Raw genomic sequence first — 21,661 nt, 5'->3', positions numbered from 1 at the left:
AAGATAGAGTTATGCGGTAGCCATAGTATCATATGACGTAGCCTATTATAGGCATAGTCTAGGGTGAACTTGAACACCTATGTAATAGTTTCAAGAAATAATAAAAACCTTCGTTGTGTTATCTGATGTGTTAAACTGTTGTGTGATTTTCATGCATGGTGACTTGGGAAAACTGCGAGACAATACTTGGGACGAGTATGAGTAGGTGTGAAAGGTAGTAGATGCATATACTACCGGAAGCACGGGACTCACGCTTGGATCAGGGAAAGTCACAAGGTTACCAAGAAACTAGTAATTGATTTCGATTTATTCAAGTGTGTTGTTACCATTGTTTCGGTAATAACTAAGACGATTGTTGATATTCCGACCCTAGTGGTCATATCGAATTGAGTCCGACTACGATGAGTATGTTACATGGTTCAGAGAACCAAGTTTGATGTAGCGTCCGACTTAAACCAAACGATTGAAATCAAAGCGATCAATAGAAGTATCGCGCTCGTTGTTAAAAGAAGATGGTTGCTAGAGATGCTACCTTTTTAGATGTGACTAGAACATGAAGGAAGGTATAGACTGTTCTGGAATTTGACTCTAAGAGACCTGAGTCTGAGCAATGCAACATACGATGAGAGGTCATTAGAATATGACACATCGGTCCATTGTATTAATAAAAGAACTTATCTTAAGTTTGTATCCAGTGAGGATCGAGATTGTGACTTGAAGGTCATAATTTGGAGTCTAACGTGAGATAGAGAGCGTATGCAAGATCGAGCACCGCCTGTAGTCAAGGAGTCTAAGAGTTAGATACACGTTCGAAGAAACCTCGAAGTTATGACTTAGGATGAATAGATAACAAATGGAGTCATCATGTGAGCCATGTTTCGTTGATGATTCCGGGACGTAATCATCCTAAGGGGGAGATAATTGTAACGCCCGCAGATCCGGGCTAGTCAATTTAGAGGCAATAGGGGTCGAAAATGACTTTTCGACAAAAGATTATTTAGAATGAATAATCTTAACCAAGTTTTGGAATATGTCTCAAGCCTTCCGTACATATAAAGAACGCCGAAATCCGAGTTATAACGAAGAAGTTATGGCCCGTCGAAGTTTTACGGCAAAGCCGGCACGGCACCGGGAAGCGTAAATAGTGAATTTACGAGGGAAGACTTTTTAGCCTTAGAAATCTAAACAAAAGTCGTAGAATATGTTAAACTATGAACATCGATAAAAAGAACGCCCAAATCTGACTTCGTATGAAGAAGTTATGATTTTTCTAAGATTCGGCTTAGCAGTGCACGGCCCGAAACTCGAATTTTAGTTCGAGAGGTTTTTGGCTTACGCGAACTAAATGAGAGTTGAAGGTCTCATTAATAGGAACTCAACGGTAAAAAGACAGACAAAAACGGAGTCCGGATGAAGGAGTTATGAACTCTTCGCGGTCATTTAACAGTCTAAACGCCTCCTACTGTTAAATTTGAAATCGGTCGAGAATTAGCCGACGGAGTCTAAACGAAAGTTGTAGATCTTGATTTTACCTACGCGTGGATATAAAGAACGTCGAAAACGGAGCTCGTATGCGAAAGTTATGATTTTTCTAAGTTTGAGGGCTGATACGCGATAGGGGGTGACGTGGCACCACCAGAATTGGACACGTGGCACCACCAGAAGGCCACCACATGGACTGAATCGACGAGTCATGACTCAGACTCGACGATTCCATCATTTTTCACCCTTATAAATAGAGGTGCCGGGTTCCATTCATTCTCACACCTTCCAAACATTCTTTCTCTCTCTAAACTCTCTCTCTAAGCCTCCCTAACCCCCTAAAGCCTAGGGTAACTCCCTAGCACGAGGCGGAAGCCCCGGAGTGCTCGATGGCTCCGAGAAAAGAGCCTTTCGGCTCAGGAACGCTACTCCAGCGAAGCCCGGTTTTGCGAAAAACCCGCTGTAAGTGAGCTATGCCTACGCTATCTTTAATATAGCTTATGTTTTAATATAGTAACATTATTAGAAACTTATAATGAGTATTTAGGCTATTATTATGAGTTATATTGAGTGTTATTTAACGCTTATATAATAATAATAATAGTCCGACTATTAATTAGTCACGGTTATCGTTAGACTAAACCCTAGTGGTACTGGTACTAGGTTTTATCGAAGGAATATCGTTTTGAGAGTATCGAAGCGCTGTCCGAGTGCTGAGTCACCACCTATTCAGGTGAGTGCATAGTCCCTTTCATCTTACACATAGATATGAAGTATTTTAATATAAATTACGTGCTATGTGTGCATATTGTCCGAATACTTGCTGTCTATGCTGAGTGAAAGATTTTATACATGTTTTAAATGACTTAAACTATATATGTATTTAATATCTACGATAATGTTGGGGTAAAACATGGGTAGATATAATAGATGAAATATGAGTTGGATGATGAGTTGAGAGGTGATATAGACTATGAGGTGTGGGTGAGAAGTGTACGATGTGAGAAGCCTTCTTCCCAAACGAGGTCCCCGTCATTCAACAGTGTATGGATGACAACCACAGACTATCCTAGATAGTCCAGTGGAACACTAGCAGGCTCGCAACCTGTAGGTGTTGTGAACGATGTGTTCACCCGGTGTACTCTAAACCTTGGTGATCATGCAGACTTGATACCTAGACCCTGGCGATCATGCAGACTTGGTGCCAAAACCTTGGCGACTATGCAGACTTAGTGCCTATTGTATAAATTCTGGCGACTATGCAGACTTAGTGCCTAAACCGCGGTGACGATGGACTTCGTGCCGATTCCTTAGGATGATCCTTAGGAACGTATGAACGAGGAATAGTTGATTCTTAGGATAGATCCTTAAGAATAAAACAGACAATGGGGATGGGTAATTGGGTTGATTGTTTGATTGTTTGAAAATAATAATTATATTATTGTGGGTTGAAAACCCTATGTACTCACCAGGTTTCCCAACCTGACCCACTCAGTTTATTTTATCACAGGTGTTGATATGATGTCACTTTACACTGAGAGATTTAAAGAGATGTAGATCACTAGTGTAAATAAATGTAAGTTCTGTTTATGCTTATGTTTCTGTATTAACGATGACATCCCAAACATTTTGAAATGAATAAAATACGTTTCATCGAAAATGTTTTAATAACGTATTTATCGTGTTTTTTTTTCTGGGAACAAATTCCGCAACCTTTTTATAAAATGAAGTACTCTGATTTTCATAAAGCATAAACAAAACCGGTCTTTTCTGGCCGTGATTTTGGGGATGTCACAGAACGTGATACTTGTATATAGATCTATATTGGGATTGACACCCCACACCTTGCTGCTAGCTAGAGTTGGACCTGCAGGTCTACGGGTGACAAATGTCATTTTATTTTTTTGCGACACTGAGAACGTCGTGGCAGGTTCACATAGTCATAGTATGATTACAACGGCTCACATAGGGAACAATCCATAAGTTTATGGGATTTTATTTTTAAAACCTAAATGAGTTTTATGTCGAGTTAAAATCACCTTTTTATCTCTATGAGTACAGATATTGCTGTACACTTTTGGTTTTGGTAGTTACGACTACACATCATTTGAAACCACATTTATATTTTTAAGTATGGTCAATACTTGTTATTACTCGGTCCTCTAATTTAGGACTACGTATATATAATGTATTAACAAACATGAGAACATATAGAAATTTTATTTAGTTCAAACATGTCCATGTCCATTTAAATACATAACATTTTCTATTAATAAGAAAGATTACTTATACATTTTGGTCTTCAGTCATAAGACTACCTTACACAGATTTTAAAGAAAATATAGGATTTTCTGGATACATATTCTGACGCTTTTACAAGGAAAACGATTTACTTTTCTAACGAAATCTCTTATGAACTCACCAACCTTTGTGTTGACACTTTTCAAAACTACTTGTATTATCACGAATTCAGTGAAAACAGGAAATCAACAACGTTTTGAGGATGGGACGATAAATCGTCAAACAGTTCATTTTGTATTATAATGTAATTGATGTGAATCATGTAAACATGTGCTTTGATGTAACGTTTTCAATTATATTTGTGTTGGTTGTATTTACTTTGAGCACTATTATACTCATTGTTGTGATACTCTACATGAAGTCCTCCACCCCCGGACGTTTCCGCCATCCTAGGTTTGGGGGTGTGACAGAACCATTTTTGGGCCATTGGGATTTGATTGTGAATTAAGCCCAAACTATTCCAGGCCATTTATCTAGTAAAGTAAAGGACTTAATGGACTAATTGAGAAAATCCTAATATTTGAGAATTTATCAGGATACACACGAGACTTATTTAATAAGTGAAGTATTAAATAACAATCTTTTGTATAAATTAATCTAAGCGATAATGGACTTAATGGATTAAGTCCTTAATGGATTAAGTCCTTAGTGGGTTAAGCCCTTAATGGGTTAAGTGAGAAACACTTAACCCTAATTGTCATTTTATGTGAAACCCTATTGTCACATGGGCCTTGAGTTGGGATTTTCAATTGGGTAATTGGTAATTAGGCCAATATTGGGCCATCCAAGAATAATTATGGACTAGAATATTTAGTTGGGCTTTAGGGTAAGGCCCTAATGAAGGATTGGGCCCAATTTGGAAAATTAGGCCATAGATGGGCCATAGTTTGGGCCTAGATGGTTGTATGATATTGGGCCCTTAGAATGAGACATGTTAGACCGGACTGAGCAATTGGGCCTTAAGGGAAGTCGATGTAGAGGTTTGGGCCCAATTTAGAAAATTGGGCCATATGTTGGGCTTTGATCCCTAGTTGACTTTGGGCCTATGGATTGGACCTTGGGGCTTGGGTAAGCCAAGCTTGGGGTAATGTAGTAATTATCCAAAGTATTTAATTATAGTTATGTAATGGAACCTAATTATTAATTGGGTGTTATTTTGATGTTGACAGATCGGGAATCTGTCATCCAGCAGCTAAGGTTGAGTCTTCGGGACTTCAGCAGTATGAGATTGTGTCTACGGGACGTCAGTAGCATGAGGTGAGTTTCCTTCCAGTAGGAACGGGTCTAAGGCCACAATGCCGACCCGTTTAGCTAGTAGTAGTTTCCGGACTTCGGTTCGATGCAGTTTTAGTATGTTTGATGCCTTCGTGGCTCAGAAAGGATTTATGTGTTATGTGTTCCGGGCTACAGCCCGATGCAGTATGCAGTTTATGTGTTCATGCTAGTTGATATGTTTATGCTATGCTATGTTATGCTCAGTCAGTTTCTGGATTTCGGTCCAATGCAGTTAGTTCCGGACTTCGGTCTGATGCAGGGGACAAGGTCCCAGTCAGTTCCGGACTTCAGTCCGATGCAGAGGGCAAGGCCCTGGTTAGTTCCGGACTTCGGTCCAATGCAGTTTCCGGACTTCTGTCCGATGCAGAGGGCAAGACCCTAGTTAGTTCCAGACTTCGGTTCGATGCAATTTCCGGACTTCGGTCCGATGCAGTGGGCAAGGACCAATATGTGTTTATATGTTATTGTATGGTATGTGGTAGTTTGGGGGAGCTCACTAAGCTTCGTGCTTACAGTTTGTAGTTTTGGTTTCAGGTACTTAGTTTTCAAAAGAAGAGCTTGGGAAGATTGCAGTGCACACACCATTTGTTCAGCCTGGGATGTTTATACTCTGATATATTTGATAGTTGTTATGATATTTTGAGATATATTGTTTATGATTCTTATATGACGTTTGATGAATATGGTTTAATTACTAATTTAAAACGAAATTTTTAGATTGTGTTTTTGGGATGTTTCAATTAATCCATTTAGGAGGTGCTATTATGGATTATCACTTTGATTTTCATTCTCTTCGAGTGACAAAACTCTACAGAAGATACTTCACTTATAGGTATTTTCTAAATGAGAAAAAAGATTGTGGATTATTTGAATGGTATGATAAAGCACTTCCCAGTTCACAATACAAGGAAAGGTTTAACCAAATAAAGTCCCATTTGCCAATCCTACTATTTATGTAGCTTCAAATGAAAATTCTAACTCAAGGTATGTTGTTCGCCGTACCTCTCTATTTGTGACCTGAGAATACAAGTTATTTTGAAAGCGAGTATTAGCAATAAAGTTGGTGAATTCATAAGTATTAACGTGTCTTTGATTTGTAAACTGTAAAGTAAAGACTTGTAACATTTGGAGAAAAGTTTGTATAAGTGTGAAAATTTTTGTAAGTAATTGTAAACGTTTGAAAACCGTAGAAAGTCCCATATTTCCTACTAGTATAAAAAGTAGTCTTCTACCAAGACCTAACTGTTTTGAAAGTAGCCTTCTACCAAGACCCGACTGTTTTGAAAGTTGGAAAGTCTATTTAAGTGAAGGTTTTTCCTTGTACAACTATTATTATTCAAATCTAATCTACCTCATCGATTATGTGAATATGACACATAGTAAAGGTATTAATAATATATTAACTGGAGTTTATCCTTTTGTAATTGTCGTAAGTAAAGTGTAAGTACTGTAGTATTTGTAATAAGTGACAACTATTGTACTAATTTGCCTTAATTGAGGGTTAAGGCATAATGTGATGGCTACATCCCATACTAAACGCTCCCCTGTCAAGAGATTCTGGGAACCAAACGCGACCCCTTCATGATTGCAAGCCATGAACATCCACATTATTATGATCGTGTATGTATCTTCCTCCCTGTTTCTCTTTATTGTGTGTTCTCTTATGTTATCGTGTATTGTAATTATATTTCTGTAATTGTATCTCTTCATATAGTATATATTGTATTAGTATAGACTCATGAATGAACTGACTCTTGTGTGATTCCATGTACTTGGAATAGTAAGTAATATCTCCTAACTATACCTATTATAGTTACAAGTAATGTACGTGTATAACCGAAAGTATTCCTTTGCTACTCAAAGGTACTGAATTGACTTAGGGAACTTTTATGTCTATATATGTATACATGATATATAACTAATATTTAGACGACATTCGGACAAGTAATCGATGCCCTAAGGCCACATCCCAACGAGGAAAAGGAAATAAAGCAAGCTAGCCATCCTAAGTCCTTTAAACATTATTTATATAACTATACATATCTAGGCATGCATTTGAAAATATAAAAGTATAAAATAAGTTCTGTAAAACCTTTGAAAAGTTTAATACTAAGAAATGATGACTTGATGTCAGTTTATAAAATGATTTGAAAGTATTTAGTTTGATAAGATTGTTTTAAGTATAAGGAAAAACCTTTGTTTGAAACACGAGTGTAACAAGGTTTGAAAGGAAACATACAGTATGTAAAGCAGTTTTGATAAAGAGTTTTAACATGTAAAAATGTTTGAGAAAGTCGTTTAATCTGTTTGGTAAAACAGCTAAAAGTGTAGTAAATCCATTTGTATGCTAGTTATTAATCACATGTGATTGATATAATAATTAGCATGATTCAACTTGTATTCCCCCCATAAAGCATTTATAAACATTTAAAAACATTTAAAAGGTTAATTAAGGGGGTATGAACTCACTTGTAGTGAGTGGATCAGATGGAAGTGTCAGACAAGTGTTTGGTGTCAAGTGAAGACTTAGAGACACACAATGGTCCTAATAACATATAAAGACATATGTATATATACAATTATTGATTATAACACTAATTAGACAAGTTAAGACATCCTAAGACATCCTAAGACATCCTAAGACATGCAAAACACTTGATTTAAGTGCTAAAATTCCTAAGGATTTCATCTAAGGGTTGTAGGACTTGGGTTTTGAGTTTAGGGTCCAAGGGTAAGCTCCTTATGAGTTTACGGCCTTGGGACCAACTCCCTTGGAGTTTATGGTTGTAAACTCATGAGTTTACAACCATAAACTCTTGGTACATCAACCATTTTTGTGTCTTGAAGCCTATAAGTCATAAACAAGCATTCCTACTTTATGTCTAAGCCTTTGGAAGTGATTGTGGCATCAATTCACTCCTTTGTGGAGTTTACGGCCCATGGACCATTTGTCCATGTGATTACGACCATAAACTCTAATAGTTCATGGTTTTTTGATGTTTTAAGGTCCTAAGTACATCAAGGATATGATCTAGACTAGTATCCAAGGCTTGGTAAGGGATTAAGGTGCATTTTACCCCACTTATAGGGGTTTACGGCCCAAGAACATGTCTTGGCCGTAAACTCCTTTGATCACATTATTCTTTGTGATTTCGAAGCCCTAAACATGGTAAACCTAGTGAACAACAAGTTGGAACAAGAGTACTTACGATCTAGGAGCTTGAATGGTCGGTTTTGGCCAAGAACACTAGTGTGTGTTCTTGGTGAAACTAAGAACACTTGAATATCTACACAACTAGAATGATTTCATGGATGAATCATGTAAGATCACTAGATTAAGTAAGATATCAACTAGTTAGGGCAAGAAACTTATGAGTTTTGAAGATCGGGGACGAAGATCCCGATGGTACTTGAGAGAAAACTGAAGTTCTTGAGTTTGAAATGTGAGAAATGGCTAGAAATGATCAAGACTCACCTATATGGGTTGGAGTTCATGGCCTTAATGAGTTTACGACTGTAAACTCCATGTTTACGATCGTAAACTCCATCTTATGGAGTTTAAGGCATGAATTTTGTGCTGGGGCTTTAGCAGTTGCTTTCTAACACTTATTCCCTAAGTTTACAAGGCTCGGAATGCTCAAACAGACTCTAAATTGTGCTAAATTATAGCAGGAATGAGTTTGAATTTTAAATGAAGTGCTTGACTGAACAGGATAGAAAATTTTGGGTTGTCACATTGTTTCTCATTAGGCTTATGATTTCATTGTTTTCCTTTTTGGTAATCCTCGCAAGAGTGCTAATTTTGTTGTTGTATAAGGGTTAAATAGTTAGGTAAGTTGTGTATGTACGCCATATATGGTCCAATCTTGACCTAATTAGTATCACAAGGTATAATGTTGACCTAGTTTTGTTTGTAAGGTACTATAACACCTATTTTGTATGATAAAAAAATGGATGAATTTTATGGTCTTAATATTCCTTAATTTGTTTACTTATAAGAATTTTGTCATGGTGTTATGATGTTAATGTGATAGGTGTGTTCGATTCTATCCAACTTTAACATGGTATGTAGAAAAAGGATATTAAACTAGAACATGTTATGCACATAAGGGTAATACACTTTGAAACATTAAACATAAAAGGGTAATATACTTTGATATGTTAAACACAAAGGATAATCAACTTTGACATGGTATGCACAAAAGGTTAATCATCTTTCACACTTTAACATGGTATGTGAATTACGCTAATTATGGTTGCCAAGTTTGACACTTTAACAAGTTTTCCACATGCTAAATTGTGGTGTCCAAAATTTGCATTATTGTATGAAGAAAAGGGTATAAAATATACAAAAAAAGGTAATAAACATTTATATAGTATAACAATGATAATCAAGTTTGATAGGTTAAGTAGAAAAGGGTAATCAACTTTGATATATATATATATATATATATATATATATATATATATATACACACACACACACACACACACATATATATATATATATATATATATATATATATATAACATTTTGACATATTTTACACACTTTGATACTTACATCAATTATATGTATAAGTGTATCCACACTTTCCCTAAATATTTAGAGTATCTAATGTATATTACCATGATAAGCAGAAGGTCTTAAATGACCACAATTTTTATCATCATCAACATGTAGAATGTCAAACTATATTACATTATCCTACAATGCAAAGTTGAATGTATTAGCATGATATATTATTATTAAAAACAATGTTTGAGGTTATTAAATGCTTTAATGATCTTTCTACTAATAGAATGACCCTTTTGGGTTGGTCTCATGACCCAAATAATATAAATAAATTGAGATAAATAAGTTGTTAATTTATTAAGGAATTCATAAATTAATTAGAAATTATTTTAGTAATTAAATAAAATGTTTTAATTCACTAAAAGGGCTTGTGTAATTTCCACAGATTCTGGCTAGACAAATAAAATATAGTAAGCGATAAAAACGACTATTTTATAGAAGATTATTTAAGATAAATAATCTTAACCAACGTTATAATATATGTGACAAGGGTTCCGTACATAAAAAAAGAACTCTGAAAGCCGACTTCATGTGAAAAAGTTATGCTTCTTCGAAGTTTCGCGATTAAACCGATATAGCTATACACTTTGTAAAAAATGAACTTTAGATAAGTTGCTTAGAAGCCTAATCAATGTACATGAAGGTCGTAGTAATCGTAAACCTGAGAGTATGTATATAAATAACGCCTAAATCTGACTTCATATGAGGAAGTTATGATTCTTCGTAGTTCCAACGCAGTTGTGTTACTACAGAAATCAAATTTTAGATTAGTTGATTATTAGCCAAAACAATCTAAATGAGATTCGAAGATCTCATTAATAGGAGTCTGAAAATATAAAGGCATTCGAGAACAGACATCATATGAAAAATATATGACTTTTAAACGGAGATTAGCAATCTAAGCTTTCTAAAATAATAAATAAAAAATAAATTGAGAATTAGATTACATGGTCTAAATAAAATTTATATATCTCATCGATAAATACATGTGGATATAAAGAGCCAAAAATGGAGTTCGTATGAATAAGTTATGAAAATTTGAAAATCTGCTAAATCGCACATGTGGGCGCGTGCAGACAAGGCGCACAACGTGCCTCTGACACACAACCCAAAAGTCACCATGTGTCAACCTGAGAATAATCCATGTCACCCTTCCCTGACAAGAGCCACGGTGCACATAGAAATATGCACAACGCGTACTCGTATTTCACATATAAATAGCATGTGAAAACTACTCATTCCTCTTTACAATTCATCCATAACTTCTTTGAAAACCTCTTATTCTTTGAGTCCAATATTTTAAAGTTTCTGAGTAGTTTAGCGAGGCTCTAGAATATGTAGGAATCCAACAAAATAGAGCTTCCAGGTCGAGATTCTGCCCGTGCAATTTCCCGACTTTCGCAAAAATCTCTATAAGTTAAGTTACACTTATTTTATTTCAAGTGTAACTTTTATATATATATATATATATATATATATATATATATATATATATATCCTCATAATCGTTATTATGAACCTATAAATAAGATTTATTAGTAATTCGAAGTCATTATACTGATTGATCTACTTACGAAGATCATGTCTATGTTGGATTTAGTAAGGTATTTAAAGTAAGATTTCCAAATAGTATACTCTGTATACCAAACAAAGCTTACCTCTAATATGATCCGACTTGGTTGTTCCTTACTTGATAGATCTTGATGTGGACATTGGGATTAGTGAGAAATATGATGATTTGTTTAGAATGCGTTTCAGTCAATCGATTAAGAAAACACAGTAAGAACACTTCACTCTAAATAGGATCAAGTTTCAGCACTTGTATTCCGGATGAGCATAAAGAGTTTGGGTATAATGGAAGGAAACTGCAAATGATGCAAAAGTTACTCTACCCTCTAAGTGCCTACCCTATTTGTAGGGTACTCACAGAATCAAAAAAATACTAGGACTATACATGACAGTACGAAACAACCTGATGCCTAGTAAATACATTAATATAGGGAAGTCATGTGGACCTTCTCTATTTACAAACACTTCACATAAAGACAACTACCAATTCGACTTCTCATAACTAATTTCGACATAACATTCTCCTCTTTTTTGAGAAAAGAAGAATCATCAAACTTTAGGTAGTTTATAATAAGTCGCAAAACTTCTCGTATCTTTCTTATAACATTGAATAATCTTCCTGATCTTTGCTTTGTCTTAATTCTTGTTTTTCTGACAGTTGTTGATGCAAAGTAGGATACTGGTAAGATGTGTATTCGAATACCTTTCAACACCATCGAAACAAAATAAGAACTTTTTCCGCTCTCCTTCTTACCTTTCCCAATAAACACAACACTAAGAGGATCATGAACAATCTCTCAATCTTCAAAATCTTTTATGCTTATTTTTCCTTTTAGCAAAGCTTTAGGAACTTTTGATTTTTCATTGAAATGATAGAGAGATCAATATCTGTCAGAGCCAGATGAGCAAAATAATCATCCAGAAAAGTCTTGAGATGCCCATATCCAATAACATAGGTAGTTTTGTCAGGAATATCAGTCTTTTTAAGATCTCCCATCAGTAATACGGCCGAAACAAGATCATTCATGTTCATGAGTGGGAAATCTATAATTGTGAACTCAAAATGTACATTGTTTACATGAACCAACTTGTATATGAAATTATGCAACGATCCTTCGAATAACACATCAGGAGTAATCAATACAAACGAGGAATAGTTGATTCTTAGGGTAGATCCTTAAGACTAAAGAAGATAATGGGGATGGGTAATTGGGTTGATTGTTTGATTATTTAAACATAATTATTATATTATTATGGGTTGAAAACCCTATGTACTCACCAGGTTTCCCAACCTGACCTACTCAGTTTATTTATATCACAGGTGTCGATATGAAGTGACATTACACTGAGAGATTAAGGAGATATAGATCACTAGTGTAAATGAATGTCAGTTCTGTTTATGCTTATGTTTCTGTAGTGACGATAACATCCCAAATGTTTTAAAATGAATAAAATACATTTCTTCGGAAATGCTTTGATAACGTATTTATCGTGTTTTTTCTGGAAATAAATTCCACAACATTTTTATTAAAAGAGGTACTCTGATTTTCATAAAGCATAAACAAAATCGGTCTTTTCTGGCCGTGAAAATGGGGATGTCACACCTATGGTGTACATGCAACCCTTTAAACCTTGGATCTATGTTTTCTCTATTATACATGCAAATATTAAATATTCCAAGGTTTTATCCTAACTAGCATAATATGAAGCAACTATACTACAAAAGCCTAGTTAGATAACATACCTTTTTGTATAACTTGAAGTCTTGAACTTTAAGAGCTTAGCCCCAATAGTATGGAAACCTCAAGTGGAATCACAAATCACCAAAAACACCTTGGAAAACTTGAGAGAATAGTAAGCACATTAGAAATTGTCCCACTCTTGTATACTCACACACTAGTGCCGTTTCATGTGCCAATGACCTCTTTATATAGCATAGAGGATTAGGGTTTCACCCATGTAAACCCCAATACCCATGACCTTTCATTTCCATAGGATCCATGTGTTAAAAACTCCATGGACTATCTATGCATGCTTAGCCTAACCTAAATGAACTTGGCCCATGCTATATATATAAGAGTCAATATTTAATTAGTTTCTTTTGATCACTAAATTAATTCTTGATCGATACTAATTAAATAATATAATTCCATATTAATATATTAGAACTTATAATATATTAATATAAATCATAAACATACTATTCTCATAAGACTATCCATATAAATTGTTCTGGTGAAGTGCAACCCAAATGGACCATGCCAAATCGGGTTAAGTACATACCAATAATAGTTATGGGCTTAGACATCTAATACAATAGTCTCCCACTTGGATATGTCTAAAACTATTATTGCGTATGACTCCCAAACCCGACCAGCAATCGTAGCTCTTAAAGTCGTTGTCGAACTCTGATCTAGTCAATGACTTGTCCATTCGATAAGGGATCATATATTCCTCCATTATAGATATCATATGGACTGAGACATGGATTATAATCATTATCTCTGTCCATTTGTTGTTTCCCGATTTCTGATTTATGACGACCGACTAATTGAACAAATCACATTAGTCCAGGCTTGGCCAAGCACTTCGGGGTGTCATCACTAAATCATCGAGGGGCCCACAGATATCGCTTTTATCCCTTCAAGGGTAAAAGGAATGGATAAACTTCGACTCATATGCTTGTTCTACTACTTTTTGAATCTTACACAAATACACGTTGTATAACATCAAGTTACCAATGCATTTTCGTGCAATCAATGTATGACCAACTCATAGTCAACAACTCATATCTCTAGGTTTGAAGAATATAATATATTATCGTCTCATGATCACTCGTGATAAATTCCATGAAGTGAGTCAAATGAGTGTGGGTTTAATCCAATACTCAGAACTTATGAGCACTTATGAATGTTGCAGCAACTCTTGCTATGTCCAATACCTTGGACATCTACAAACTGACTTCATGACAGTCTTGCCTTAATACCTAATTCTAACGTATTATCGACTGTGGATGGTTTGAACAACTTAGTCATTCAAGAAGAATGACCTAGTTATTTTGGAAGTTAAAACATGCAAATTGAAACACAAGAATAATCGAATCCAATATGGTCTCAGAACTTATGAATATAAATAGAACACTTTTTTACTTATCACCATATTGATTACACATTATTCATTGCATATTGTTTCAAATTTATCAAATTAATACTTCAATTAAAACAATAGTTTTCCCATCCTCCAAGCATGTACACTATGCTTTCTAAACACTAGTCCTGCCATACACCAAGTACGCACAATATGTTTTTCCAAACATTAGTTATGTGATACACTAAGTATGCATACTAAGTTTGTCTATGATCTTTACTTTGTGAAATAGATCGATTGAACATAATTCCAATGATTCTTATTTCACAATCCCAAATCCTTACCACAAATGCAAGAATTCCAAATTCCTGACATTTACCGAAATCTGTTAGATTTTAAACTTATATGCACTAATCCTCTATAATGATTATGCACAAAGTCACAAAGACTTGTCAATAGACATTACAGAGTATTCCAATGGAGATCAACTCCATGGAAATAAAGTCTCATATTCAAGGTACATTGCTTTGAACATCCTTCTTGCATTAAGTTTCCTAATCTTACACATATTTAATGAATAACTTCCACATATGGGACCATTTCCATATTTCCATTTTGACTATCACTCCTGAACAAGAGTTGCCTCCTGTCAATATGGTCCTTCCAAAATTAACACTATACTTCCAAATGTCCATGAGCAACCAATCTTTGGTAAACCTTAGATTGTCCTTGACAATTGCTTAATCAAATTAGTTATATCCAGTTCTAGTACTTTTTCCTTCTTAATGCTCTAGGCATTTGGAAAAATTTAGAACAAATGAATATTATAGCACATGCAACTGATCTTATATCCGAAGCATATGGGACACGATTCATGATGTCTCACATAAAGACATGATACTAGACAAGTCTTTTGCTATAATATTTCTATTTCTATTTGCCATGTTCTCATAATTCAGATTATGAAAAGGGATGCCATAATCACATACGAATTTTAGAACGCAAATAACGTTCCCATATATAGAATTTACGTATGTTGAACCATTCCAATATAACATTCATATATATACTTGACTAAATGTGATTAAAATCTCACGATCTAAGCTTTTAGATTTGAAATGAAGTATAATTTCATCTCCCTTAATTATAGCAAAACAACTTTTCCCAATTGAAACTTTTTTTTTCTATAATTAACATTGCTAACTTGCAACACTTTATCATAATTATCATGCTCCCACTAACATGAGAATTATCAACATAACACTTATGCTCCCACCAGCTTTGACATGTACTCAGAAATCAGCTGGACTTCTAGAAATCAATATTTTATTGACTTTCTTACCAAAGTTCAAACTTCTGATACAAGATGCTTTGATAAAACTTTATCAAAATCATACACCTTTCCTTAGATAGCTCACATGTGTGTCTAAAAAATTTCAAAACTATGAAAAAGGATGATGTATTCATAGTCTCAATTGTTTAGACCTTTTCCATTCTTCACAAGTCCATGTTAGTGTGCCAATTAACCGCACACGCTCCACTAACGACTTTGAGAATGCAAATATCGCAATTGCTTTCTACTTAAAACCACTTAGTGAAAGCATTTCCTCACCATCATTTTCATGAATCGGAGAGAAACCTTATGACACTTAGATTTTATGGTGTATGTGTTCCTATCCATGTGAATTTGTCAAAAACCATAATCACACGACAAGGTTAGTGACAAATCCAAACTCATATGGATTGAACTTGTGCAGTCTTAACTTCTTGCCACCTAGCAGCAAAAGGGCCTATCATATCTTCCAAGTTGTTATGCAACCAATTGAGAACTCTCAGAACTCATATGCAAAGCCAAGTTTAACTGGAATGGGCACAGAAATAAGAATATGTCAACACGATGGGTTATAAACCTCACATAGTGTGCTAGTGATAAACTACAAGTTTTTATTCTTGATTAAATCTTGAAGCTTTTTCAAGATCTTTAGAATCCCACTGTCCTCTTGACATATAAGAATCTCTTGCCAAATATTCAAGAGATAGTGCGGATTCTTTATCAAGACAAACACTTCACACAATTGGCCTAAGTTGGTCTCTGTTTTATCCAAAAAATCACAACTTACCAATTTCAAATGTACAAGAGTAGGACACATTTTACTCTTACATTTGACAAGTTTTATAAACCTTTCTTTAAGATATGTCACTCAAGTTACAATCTTGGAGTATGACTCTAAGAATTATTTTGGAACGAAGTATGACTCATCTTCTTGATTTGACCATTTCAATAATTCATGACTCATCTTCTTAGCCATCTAATGCACTAAGATGTCACTAAAGGATGAATTGTGATAAGGTCTCACAGTCATTAACATGATCATAAAACATGATACTAAAGTACTCTCCTATCTTTTTAGATTTGAGAAACTTTTATCTTTCTGCCTAATTTGATTCTTCCTATTCGTTCTGCCATACATCAAAACTTTTCCAATGTTTCAAAATTATACTTAAACTGTTAAGTATAACTATATTTACTAAACTTTAGTAAATCATGATGAACAATTTTTTTGATCTTTTGTGGTGGACTTGACCAGTGCACAAGAATGTGTACTCGATCCCTTAGTCATTCTCTTTACTCACATATACATGTGAACAAGGAGTTAGTCTTAATTTTCCAAAGATGAAAATTCTTATTCATCATACTATACAGCTTGCATGATTCCAAGTTTCGGTCCAATTGAAAACTTGGGTGATGAGAATCTTTCCTTATTTGGTAAATTTAGACACTACCATAAATGAAAGAGTGAAATTCATATTTCCATTATTGCTAAAAACAAACAAACATCAATTTTTCATAAGTGTCATTGCAAGGAGATATAATAAAATAAACAAAATTAATTTTATTTATTTATAAAATGCGGAAAAACTTTTTCCTTACAATGTAACTTTAAATGAAAACTATGCTATTACATATCTTCTAGTAATCTATCATAACTCCTAAGTAGTAGCTCAAGAATCCGATCTGCGACCCATGCGATTGAAATCCATCTTCGCAATCAGATTCAGCATACTCTTCCTTTAAGTTTCCTTTCATTTGGTTGATACTGCCATACATCAAAATATATTAAGAATCTTCAAATAGGAACTTAAGAGAGTTAAATAGTGGACTTACCTGAAGCAGCGTCAAACTTTTTGACTTTACCTTCTCTCAGATCTTTCAGGTAGTTAGGGCAGCTTTGCAACCAATGCCCCTTCTTTTATACAATAGAAACATATGGACCCTTTAGGAATGGTACACAGGACTATCTCAGACTTAACCTTTCTCTTTATCATTTGGTTAACTGAGTTGACTATGGCCGATCCATTTCCATTGGGAAGAGAAAGCTTTTCTGGATATCCAATGTTACCATTGTCAATGTCCATGGTATTTTGGGAAGTTGATCTTCTAATCAAATTTGCTTTACTAGTGCTCCAAATCATTGTTGATTCAGTAGCACCAAGAAAATATATAAGATCATTAAGCGTCATGTCATAGTCTGTTACATAGTAGTCCTTAAAGAACTCACTATGTGACTTAGGAAGTGATTAGTCAATATCCAACTTCCTCAAGACTTTGACACCCAACTCTCTCGGCTTGTCAATATGTGACTTCATCTCCAAGATATGAGCACACATAGACCTTTCTTGCCAATAGGGATTGAGTAACCTTGAACTTGTGGGTTAGGTAGAATAATTGGAGGAGGTGGAGGAAGAGAAGTATGATTTTCATGAGATTTGGGAAGATCATAGTTGTCTGAACCAGACAACTACATTAGGAGAAAATCAAGTTAGTTGATTTAAGTCCTTAATATAACACCCAATATGAAATATTAAGGCTAGGACCCAACACAATATTTTATAACATGGATGAGGGATGTCGTAATCCAAGCTATAGAATATTTGAAGGAAGGCGAATGACGATTCACCAATTTCCACCATGAAAAAAGAAATAATTTATTATGTTTTAATCGGATTTGAAACTCCTAGATCTTTTGAGATTCATTGAACTTTTCAATGGCATGTTTCAATCTCGATAATTCCCTCTCAAGTTTTGTGACTGGGATGCTAAGGATTACAAAACAAGGTGTGAATAACCATGCAAATATACTTGGTACCCTTTAATATTTATCACTTAATCAATGTGCCGGTTAACCACATGCATTCCACCGATTCTATGATAAACATTAAGTTACCCTTTGCCTACCTTGTTAAATCCAGGTTAGTGTGCCGGTTAAATACACACGCTCCACTAACGATTTAAGCAAAGTACAAAGTGTGATTTCATGGGTTAGCACGAATTCACATTTTCCTAAAGTAACTAAGATTGGGAATTTATAAAAGGTTTAGTTACTTTATATTTATCATTATACTTATAATGAGAATTATATTCCTTGTCCTACCTGTTCGGCTAATGACCCTCCACCAGTCAAGGAAGCGGTCGGTGAGACTGGACACCCATTAAAATGCCATTTTATAGGCAGTAACCTTATACCCCCCTTATAGGCTGGCTTCGTGAATGAGGCCTACTAACATTAAGACTGACTTGCTCTTATACATATATATATATATATATATATATATATATATAAATATAAATATTATTAACTTATAGTACTATAAAGTATAAGGGTTGAATTTTAACTTTTAAAATTCTAAGGGTTTGGAATTAAAGTGTGTGTGAGACTTTATAAATTCGAAAATTTGAGGGCAAGTTTTGAACATTTCAAAAACTTTTGGTTTCCATAACTTATGAGTTTAATATGGTTTTTATGAAAAACTTTTCAAGTTCCATAACTTGAGGACAAGTTATGGAAGACATAAAAAAGATTTTATGATGACATTAAAAATAGAGACTCTTCCATTTTCATAACCTATGACTTTTATGACACTTTAAAAGAAAAACTCATCATTTTCCATAACTTGAGGACAAGTTATGGAGTTCATAAAAACCATTAAGATCAAATTACCAATTAACACAATAATCAAGTAGTTTTTGTATGAACAAGATCAAACTCATAAGTGAAGATAATTCATATCAACAATTTTCAAGAACTTAGGTAATCACATAAACTAAAACAAGTATTGAAACTTTGACAATTATCATTTATTTGGATGAGAATAAACATTATCATAACATCAAAATCAAGTTTCATGAACAAAAACACTTTGTAGTAATGATTCTAATCCAAAACACGCCAAAAGACTGAATTTTTTTTCACTGAACAGTCACTACCTTGTGGTAAATTTTACCACCTCGTGGTGAACTGACAGATTCCAAAAAATCAACTTTTCTTGCAAATATCATCAAGTATAATTGAAAACAAGCCTAGGCTTTGATACCACTGATGGGTTTTGAGCATTTTAACACTCTTATGGTGTACATGCAACCCTATAAACCTTGGATCTATGTTTTCTCTATTATACATGCAAATATTCAGTATTCCAAGTTTTTATCCTAACTAGCATAATATGAAGCAACTATACTACAAAAGCCTAGTTAGATAACATACCTTTTTATGTAGCTGGAAGTCTTGAACTTTAAGAGCTCAGCCCCTATAGTATGGAAACCTCAAGTGGAATCACAAATCACCAAAAACACCTTGGATAACTTGAGAGCATAGTAAGCACACTAGAAATTGGCCCACTCTTGTATACTCACACACTAGTGCCATTTCATGTACCAAGGACCTCTTTATATATTATATAGGATTAAGGTTTCACCCATGTAAACCCTAATACCCATGACCTTTCATTTCCATAGGATCCATGGGTTAAAAACTCCATGGACTATCCATGCATGCTTAGCCCAACCTAAATGAACTTGGCCCATGCTATATGTATAAGAGTCCATATTTAATTAGTTTCTTTTGATCACTAAATTAATTCTAAATTAAGTGTTGATCAATACTAATTAAATAATATGATTCCATATTAATATATTAGAACTTATAATATATTAATATTAATCATAAACGTACTATTCTCAAAAGACTTTCCAAATAAATTGTTTCGGTGAAGTGCAACCCAAATGGACCATGCCAAATCGGGTCAAGTACATACCAATAATAGTTATCGGCTTAGACATCTAATCCAACAGAAAAGCCACTGGAGCTAACCTTACGATGTTAGCAACCTTCTCTCATGTCATGAGCCCCCAAATGGTCGGCATAAACGAGATCATTTAATCCTCACGTCGTAAGACCTTATGTCTCACATCGTTAGCACAGTCTGAAGTAAGAAATCTAATAATGTAATCCCTTAATCCATTAAGCTTTGAACTCTTACTTCCCAGAAGGTCTTATTACTCCCTAACACACTTAAAAGTCGATGCTTTATGGGCATGTATATCCAATACATGTATAGATCTCATTTGGGGCCAAAATTGAAGAAAATGACATCCAACTTTCATGTAAGGTTCCAAAACCCAACCATTCACTAGATCTGAACTTCATGACACTATAAATACCCTTATAACCCATAAAGTTGTCAACTTTAAGGTTTCCATTCATTTAAACTTGCTCAACCAAAGAGAAAAGTGAGACAAAACTTAGATCTGGACACGAATAACAATAAAGGTGGAAGCTTTGACACTTACAAGGGTCCAGAAACAATGTGATGTGATGATAATGATGATTCTTTACAAGCATCTCCAAAAGTTCATCACCATCTTCTTCTTCTTCTTCCTTTCTTCTTCAAACCAAGAAAATCTCTAAAATGGCCAAGAATCAAGCAAGGGATGGAGGCTAGGGTTTTTTGAGGTGAAAGAGGGTTTGGAGATTGATAATGAACCCTAAAATGGGTTTAGAAGGTCTTAAATATGAAGGAAAACCTAAATGATAATGGGCTTGGGTTTCATATGATCTCACGTTGTGAGCCTCAATGCCTCACGCCGTGAGACCATTCATGAACAAAACTTTCCATATTCACCCATCTCACGTCGTTACCACTCAAAGGTCACGTCGTGAGGCTCCATTTCTTCCAAAATTTGACCTTTTGACTCCTTGAAACCCTAAATTACGCCATCTCGGAAAAATGGGTGTTACAAATCTCTCCCATTTAAATTAGATTTCGTCCTCGAAATCACTCCTTACTACTTACCATACGTGCCAGACAACCTGGAAAAATCCTTCTACAACCCCGATACATATTTAGAAGTTGAATCATATAGGTGACTATCTTCCAATACTATAATCAAAACTCAATTTTTAGTAGAACTTACATAAACTTACGAATAATGAATCCTTGACCCACTAACTTTAACCAATGAAGAATAACCATCACTACTCTGCCTAAATTACGGAATACAATACCTTGTCTGACTCCCCGACAGACAAACCA

Source organism: Lactuca saligna, chromosome 9, assembly GCF_052625555.1.
Source record: "Lactuca saligna cultivar CGN05327 chromosome 9, ASM5262555v1, whole genome shotgun sequence".
Classification (NCBI taxonomy): Eukaryota; Viridiplantae; Streptophyta; class Magnoliopsida; order Asterales; family Asteraceae; genus Lactuca; species Lactuca saligna.
This window is presented reverse-complemented; position numbering follows the sequence as displayed.